Source organism: Xiphophorus hellerii, chromosome 13 (genome assembly GCF_003331165.1).
Source record: "Xiphophorus hellerii strain 12219 chromosome 13, Xiphophorus_hellerii-4.1, whole genome shotgun sequence".
Classification (NCBI taxonomy): domain Eukaryota; kingdom Metazoa; phylum Chordata; class Actinopteri; order Cyprinodontiformes; family Poeciliidae; genus Xiphophorus; species Xiphophorus hellerii.
The window spans coordinates 5,720,744-5,729,393 of NC_045684.1; positions in this window are offsets into that span (position 1 = coordinate 5,720,744).

The window sequence follows — 8,650 nt, forward strand, 5'->3', positions numbered from 1 at the left end:
AACAGCAAGTTATGAAGTCGCTAAACTTATTGCCTTCACGGCAAACCGTTTTCAGACGGTGATTTCATAAAGCAGTGCCTCATCAAAGTCACAGAAATAATGTGCCCAGAAAAGGTGCCTGAATTCAACAATGTGAGCTTATCCAGAAATACAGTGGTGCGGAGAATCGAGGACTTGTCAGCTAACTTGAAACTTCAGCTGAGAGACAAAGCTTGTGCTTTTGAATTTTACTCAATAGCATGCGATGAGAGCACAGATGCCACAGACACCGCGCAACTGTTAATTATTTTGCAGGGAGTAGATGATCATTTTTGCTGTACGGAGGAGCTGCTTGATACGATGAGCCTGAAAGGCACGACGGGAAAATATATTTTTGAAGCTGTGTCAAAGGCAGTTGAAAAGATGGGGCGTAAATGGGACAAGCTCTGTGGAGTAACAACGGATGGAGCTCTGGCCATGATGGGCGAGCGCAAAGGAATGGCATCGTTGGTGTGCGCCAAGGTAAAGGAGAGCAGAGGTGAGGCTGTTAGGATGCACTGTATAATCCACCAAGAAGCACTGTGTGCCAAGACTGCAGCAGTGTTGAGCTGAGTGAGATCAGCAGATCTCTTAATAAAACTATTGAATGTCGTCTGAATACATACACACAAAAATCTACTAAAAACACCTCTGTGACTAATATTTCCTAACATCGGGTTGTGCGTTCTTGCAGCATGTAAAAAACAAGAGACTTTCTGTCAAATCTCTACACAACAGTAGATGTAAAGTTCTCTAAAGAAGTCCTGGTTCCATCTATAAATGCAACCCGAGAAGCTATTTGGATCATTATTTGTGTCTTTAGGACCAGATGCTGACCTGCGTGTTTGGCTTTTTTTTGTGTGTGTGTGTGTGTGTTTTTTTCATGTTATTTTGGAGAAGCTCTGCATCAAAGCAACAACTCTCCAGTTGCATCACTGTTGGAAACCTGCTTCCCGTTTGCAGGCATGTCAACCAAAGGGGTGACAGGTTCTCTGTTCTGTCTGCAAAATTTCAAAACATGGATTTATGATGTTATAAATTCCTTTCATTCTTCCAATGAGAGGATCAATGATGATGTAAACATTGGCCTGTTTTCATGCACTTTTTATTGACCATAACTAGCCAGGAGTCTTTGACCATAAGAAAACTCTTCCATTTTCTTATGTCTGCACTAAATTACTCTTATCTATAATAATCAGAATTGAGAAAACGAAACTATAATCCAGCAGGCCTTGGTCAGAGACAGAGCTACAGGTTTATGTGTAAAAAGTAAGTGTAACTCAGAGCTTACTTTTTACATCTATGTTCCGTCTGTTGCAACATAGAAATTTCATCTTCAGTTTAAGTTGTACCAAAGGCAGTTATTTAATAAATCCTTGTGCCACAAAAGCCTGTGTGCTAGAAAAGTGTCTGAAAATGTCTTTGTTGTTGGTAGAATGTATAACAGACTTTCGGTATATGATATTAATTCATGTCTTTGCTGTGTAAGGAATCTCTCACATTTACGGTGGTGCAAAAGTAGATGTAAGAAAAACAAAACAAAGTAGTGCATCATTGTGAATTACAAGACATTTTTTATCAAATGTTTTGCTAATAAAACCTAAAGTGTGCTGTGCATGTTCACTCTCAGTATAACTGCATATTAAAATGGAAAAATTGATTGAAATAATGGCAAACCTCCTAAAGGAGGGCATTAACCCGAGAAGCAGTCATGCTAACGCTGGGACAGCTGCACAGATCCACTGCTTAAGTGGGATAATCCAAAGACAGGAAAATTATCAGTCATGCACACCATGAATCAGATCTTTATGGAAAAGAAGCAAGAAGAAAGAATGTGTTAAAGGAAAGCCATTAGAAGGGCAATCTGTAGTTTCTGAAGACTGCAGGAGAATGGGCCGGTCTTGATAAAATCCTAAATCCATTAAGAGTCAGAGGCAAGATTTGAAAAATTATGTTTACTGGCTCTTTCCAGCCACTCTGACTCAGGTTCAGCCATTTAGTAAAGAATAGTAAAAAAAGAAAAGAAAAAATCTGTCTGGTTTGAGGATTTTATTGATTTTTGACTCATTTTGACAAACATTTTCCCAGAACTTTGTGAAGATTTATGCTTTTAAATATCAAAACCTACAATCTCTTATTTTAAAATATATTACAAAATGTAAAACACATAAAGTTTAAAGTATGTAAAATAATTGTGCAGGGCACTCTACATTTATTTAGCTTTTTGGGTGTCAGAAGAAATACAGATGTCAAGAGTGAAGTTCTCAGTTATGTCATGAAACCTGCAGCTGTGTTTTTTGGACATTCGAGTGAAAAGTGGATACAAGCTGACAGCCAATCATCACCGAATAGTAAATGAGATCATAGTCTGGGAAAGAATGACAAACCTGGCAAACCCAAACACAGAGAGAGTGAAATCAGAGCATCTGTCAGAAGCTTTTATCTTTACCATCCACTTCAAAAAGATTTTTTTAACCACTTAAAATTGTAAACTTAGTAGAATTTGTGATGTAAAATTTTAAGTGGGAATTATATGTAATTTTTAATCACTAAAAATGTAACAGTTTGAAGTTCTCATCTTTGTTATTTTATTTCTTTGATCTAGACTTTTAGATTTCATAACCAGGAAGCACATGCTTATTTACTTTATTCTTTTGATTCATTTAAAAACAACAAAAAAAACCTTATAAAATAAACTTGCTAATTTCAATAATGCAGTTAGCATTATTTAAAAAGGTCAGAGTTAATTATCAAACTTTTTAACAATTAACAAAAAACTGACTGAGTTTAGCAGATTCCTGCATCACATTAGTGATGCATAGTTCACTCACAGCTGTTAAAACTATTGGTGCAAACCTGTAACGTCCGGCTGTGAGGGGGAATACGTTTATTTGGGACACATGACTGCATCGCACAACCCTTAAAAACCCTCCCCACTTCCAAACCATCTCCACCAGAAACACGGCTGCCTTATTAATGATTCCCAGGATTTAAATTCCCTCTGCTATTGTCCCTCTGATGAGCTCATATCGGAGAAAATATGTTTACTGAAATGATTGATTAAAATTTTTAGGAGCCAGTTAATACGTCATATGAACGTGACTCATGAGAAACGGGTTGAAAGAAGATCAAACACATTTCTCCCTATCCTCTTGAGAAAAACAAAAACCCGGGGTTACCCTGCAGCAGCAAACCCTTTGATCCCTGTGATATATATAGGTTTGGACATTAATGGTGTTTTATTATTACCCAAGTTTCAAGACCGAGGATCTGCACTACTATCTGTAAGTTTATAGTCAAAAGTAACAAAGCATTTTTCAGAGGTTAAAAATTATACTCAACTCTATGATGTGATGGAGTTGAGTCACATCACTAAGAAGATCACGGTGTTTGAACATTTTGATCCTAACTTTCAAACTCCCTTAAATCTGCATGCTTGCCAATTTTCCATCTTCTTAAGACTGAGCTGATTGTTGCAAGATCTTAGAGTTTTAGCTAATGTCAATGTTTGGAGAATGTTGAAACTTTCATCCATAGAATTAAAAGAAAAAAAGTTGGCATGTGTCATTTAGTTTAAAGATAGAAATAAAATATGGTGTGGCAGCGTCTGGGACTGCAGTGGAAAAATAGAGTGATGTGGTTACCAGCGAGGTGTCTGTGGCCGAACAACTTTCATAACGGATGGTCATAACTGCTTTCTCCAATGATTGTTAATGACGCATGAGACGGACAGCGTGATGCCGGTTATGAAAGTGAAGAAGCTGAGAGGTAAGAATGAAGTTGTAAATGATTTGTTATCCTTTAAAACTCCAAAGTTCATTTCCATTTGTTCCATCGAATCATTGAGTGTCTGAGAGAAATGAGAGGCATCTGCTCCTGCCGGATGGCTTTCTGCTAGAATTATCATTTCTTTGCTTTTTTTAAAGAAGGCCAAGGTTTTGATGAGCCTCTTTTTTGCTTTAACTTGAAGGCATTTATGAAAAATTCTCTGGTCAATAATTGACATGATTTTGTTAAAAGACATTCTTTACATTGATCAGGTGTTGCAGTATGATCACCTGCCTAACAATGTGACCTGCTCTCAAAACAGTCCTGACCGGTCGGTGTGTTGCTACCGATAGACCTCAGAAAGTCTGCTGTGGTGTCTGGTAACAAGATCTATGACGGGCACTTGCATATCTAATACACACGTAAATTTAGAAACATAAATAGATGATCTGGTCCATATGATTACTTAAATTTAACATCAAGTGTAAAAAAACTCCAACAGATTGAAAGGGTAAATAGAGAAAATAACCTGATCACATAAATTATACAATGAAAACTAAATATATCCAATAAGTAAATTCTAATAAGAGTTTTAGGGGGCTTAGCGATTCTAAAAGAGGCAGGAATTGGAGCTACAGTAAGTCCTCTGTTGGATCCTATCAAAGATTCACAGCTGTTCCTTCCTTGGACCACTTTTGGCAGATACTGAACTCCGCAGAATGGAAAGACCCACAAAATCTACAGTTTTGGAGATGTTCTCAGCCAGTAGTGCAGTCACCACTATTTATTCTTTGTCAAACTCCCTTAAAGCAATATGCTTGCCAATTTCCCCTGCTTCTAATACATCGATTTTACAAGATCCACTTGCTGCCTAATATATCCAACCTACTAATCCAGTGAAGAAACCATTGTTTACTTTATTTCATAAATCATAATGTTTTGTCAACTCTGCAGATTGCATCATATTTACAATTTCCAGTTCTATTTCTGTGTTAGTTACTGTTCTTTCCATGAAGCTTGTTTTGTTGGCTTATACTGAATCTGCATGTACTTTGCAGCCTGGAGTCATATCATGTTATTTACAGGTGCTGTATATCCATAAAATGCACACAAATAAAACAAATAACAGACATGTTTTGATAAATTTACATCATGTGAAAATGCTATTCTTAGAGCTAAAATATGGTTTGAGTTCAATACCCATGTAATAATCATACAAAATAATATTTGTAATTAAATGCTCTAAAAACAAACAAGGAATCATTTATACACTGCAAGACATTTCTTGCCTCATTTGTCTTTGAAAATCTGCCATATTCATTGTCTCCTTTCCTCTTTCCATCAAATAAAGTCTTTATTTTCCAGCCAGGACGGTGATATTGCACATCAGCCAAAGAAAACAAACACTTTCTTTCTCAGAAAACAACCGACAGACACAAGCCTGGTGTCTGGGAGGTTTCCACACACTAAAGAGTCAGATCTTTGTGCCAGAGTTTGATTCTGTTTTCACATAAAATCAAAGCTTTTCCGCAGGATTTTTGGATGTAGTTCCAGGATTTGAAAGCTGGCAGTAAAATTGAAAGTCCCCTAATGATGAGTTTTGACCCCTGCCTGGTGGTTTTGGTTATTAGTGGATAACAAAATATTTTCTTGTCTCCGGTTATTATTCTAAGCTAGAATTTAACTTTAAGTACGTGAGAGGAAATTATTTACACTTCTGCAAGACAGGATTGTGGCAGAGGGTTACAGCTGCTCTAGGTGAAAATGTGGTAAAACCACCAAATGAAAAATGAGCTGACCATTAAAACACATTGGATCGTCCACAAAGTTACCGCTTCTAATTACAGAGGAAAACATTTGATTCTTAACTAAATAAATCTGTGATGTTTACTTGCAGGAGAGTGCAGAAATATTCTATAAAAATCATAGTTTATGATCCTTTCCTGGCCTTTCAATCCACTTCAAGTAAATTTTTGTCCATCATTGTGAATTACATCCAATGCTGGTGTTTTAAGAGCCCATTACTTCTGACCTTACACCATCCTTATTGTTTCAATCTGAATCAGATCCATTAGAATCTGTGAATCCAGATAAGTTATAAAGAGAGGGAAAAGGTCACACTACCTAAATATGGAAGTGGTTGTTTGCTTTGCGGGTTTCAAGTGTTGCTGGGGGCAGAACTAAAGGACTTTTTTCTCTTATGACGAGGCTGGAATTCAGCTGGAGCTGCTAGACAACACTTCTCATATTTTAGGTTTACCACACAAGCAGCTCGACATGCAGAGATCAGACATTTTGTTTCTGCCTACCTGACTTTCAGTTTATCACCAACAGCTGGTAAAAACCTCCCACTTACTAGGTGTCTTAGAAGGAAAATAAAGCACAGATTGTTTTTAAATCATCCAAAATATTTATTTCTAATTATATATTTATGCCTTTTTCTTCTTGTGACATCATCAAAAGACATTTACAGAAACACATTTCTACAGATTTTTTTTTTACTTGTAAAATTTTAAATACAGATAAAGTTCAAAAACAAATATTAATTAGGATTTTTGTTTAACCATATTCAATGTGGCATTTGTCAACGTGTTTCTCCAGGGGCAACTAAAAACAGTTTCTCTTTGAATTATAGGAATTATTTGAAGTAATCCTGTGGTGTCCTGTAGTCAGAAAATGTAGATCTTTTTGACACAATTTTGTAGATGCTGAACATTTCTGTCCATCTTCTTTGCAAAATTACTTCAGCTTTGATCACATGTAGATCAGACGGAGCTGGAATAATTGTTAACAGCAATTTTCAAGTCTTGCCATAAATTCTCAGTCATCGCTGTTTGTTTACAAGCAAACAATTACTTGTTGGTTATGGAAGAGCCATTTTATAACTTTGTTGACTTTAAAGCCTTTTTTGTAGCTGTTGTTGTGTCCCAACACACAGAGTCTATGTCTAAAAATGATTTCATTTAGGAAAGGACTAAAGATTCTCAAGGGGTTACAACATCATGTTTAAACCTGTAAAACTGTCATTACCAAGTACAAAAAAATGGACTTTTCCTGCAGCAAACTAATGATCTCACAGCCCCACTTGAAGGACAAAATTACTCGTCAGAAATTATATGTCATAGAAAACTTTTTATACATATCTCACAGCCAGTGTTGTTTAAAGAGTGAGTAGACCTATAGTGTTAGTTTTTGCCAATAATTACAGCTCACAGCTGTAAATGTAGCAGTTTAATGTTTTCATTTCCAGCCTCATTGGAGTTTGAAAGTCCAGAGTTTGGGTCAAATTTACAGCTTCTGTTCTACAGCAGTGACATGAGGACATTACGTCATACAGGCCTGTTTGCTCCTGATGAATGAGAACAAACATTGGGTAAAAGATTAAACCGGAAGACATTTTTTAAGCACTTAAATTGAGCTATGTAAATTACTAAATCATAACAATTATCACACACAGAACACTGCTGTGCCATCAGTAATCCTGCCAGTTCAGAGCCTATAAAGTCTCCATAAACTCCTCTAATTGCACTTTATTGTTTATTATTTTAACAAGCAGGTAATTATGGGGGCATTATGAGTTTACGAACACCCACTAAGCGAATGTCTTGATGTTTAACGGCAAGTTTTTCTGGTTACCTCATAGGAAACAGATGTCGTCCTGAAAGTAGACCAAAAACATACTGTACGCCCGTCTTCATAAATTTTCTTATGTAAATAGATCTCAGTGTACACAGCTTTATAAAAGAAGTAAATAAACAATCTCTAAGGCCAAATTAACACCAGACTTGAGCTATTCCAGTTATCATTCATCATTGCTTTCACATGGTGGAAATAAACTTCTCTAATGTGCAACGATACACAACTGTGACACATGTTGGCCTCATGAGTTTGCCCTTCATGAACTTGAGGGTTGTCTAAGGAGAAGGAATGCAGACAAGACACTAAAACGTCGTGGCTCTGAGCCGTCTGTCATCAGCTGCAGATTTAAAATCTGTCGAGTATTACAGGGAGAAAAACTGAGTCGTAAAAACCAGACAGTAAAGTAAACACCATCAACGTAAGTATCCACACACAGAAGAGCAGATACAAGTTTCATGTTAGGCTAAAGCATGACCACAAAAAAACCCCCATCTTTAAGTTTAACAATTCAGCCTCAGGGTGACATGAGGACGACTTCCATGCACAGAATATGAATATGTTCAGCAGCATGCTGCCTTTTATTTCGCGTGTGTTCTGCAGAGCCTGGACTGAATTTAAACATTGTGATAAAGATCCCTCCTACTAAAATATTTTGGTTAATCTAGCTTGATTTTATAAGCTTTACATTACAACACGACCTCAGCCACTGACTGTGAATCATGAAGTCAGCCCCTTTGAGGCTCATTTTCCTTCTGGGGAAATTTAAATCATGTGTTTGTGTCATCGTGTTCACCTGTGATTAATGTTTCCCGAGTCAGTCACTCTCTTGCTTCTTCACATCTGTCTGACAGCAGCTCACTGGGGTTCCCATCCAGTCTGCAGCGTCTAACCGCCCCCTGGTGGTTGAATTATGTATTACTCCCTCTTATCTCCACACTAAGACATTTTATTCTTCGAACAGATCCTGTTTAGTATATATCTTGGCAAATTATGATTAGATTTAAAACATTAACTGTAAAACTATTTGCTGTGCCTATCAATAATTAGAAAAGTTAATATTATAACTAACTTTTCTAAACTAATTAATGTTGCAACTAGATATATCTCAGTAAATTGGAATATGCTTTTCAATGAGGCTTGTCAGATTAAAAGAACTGCTTGAAAATAAACTCTAAGAAGAATATCCTAAATTTAATATTCAGATGTTTTAACAAATAAAGTTTGG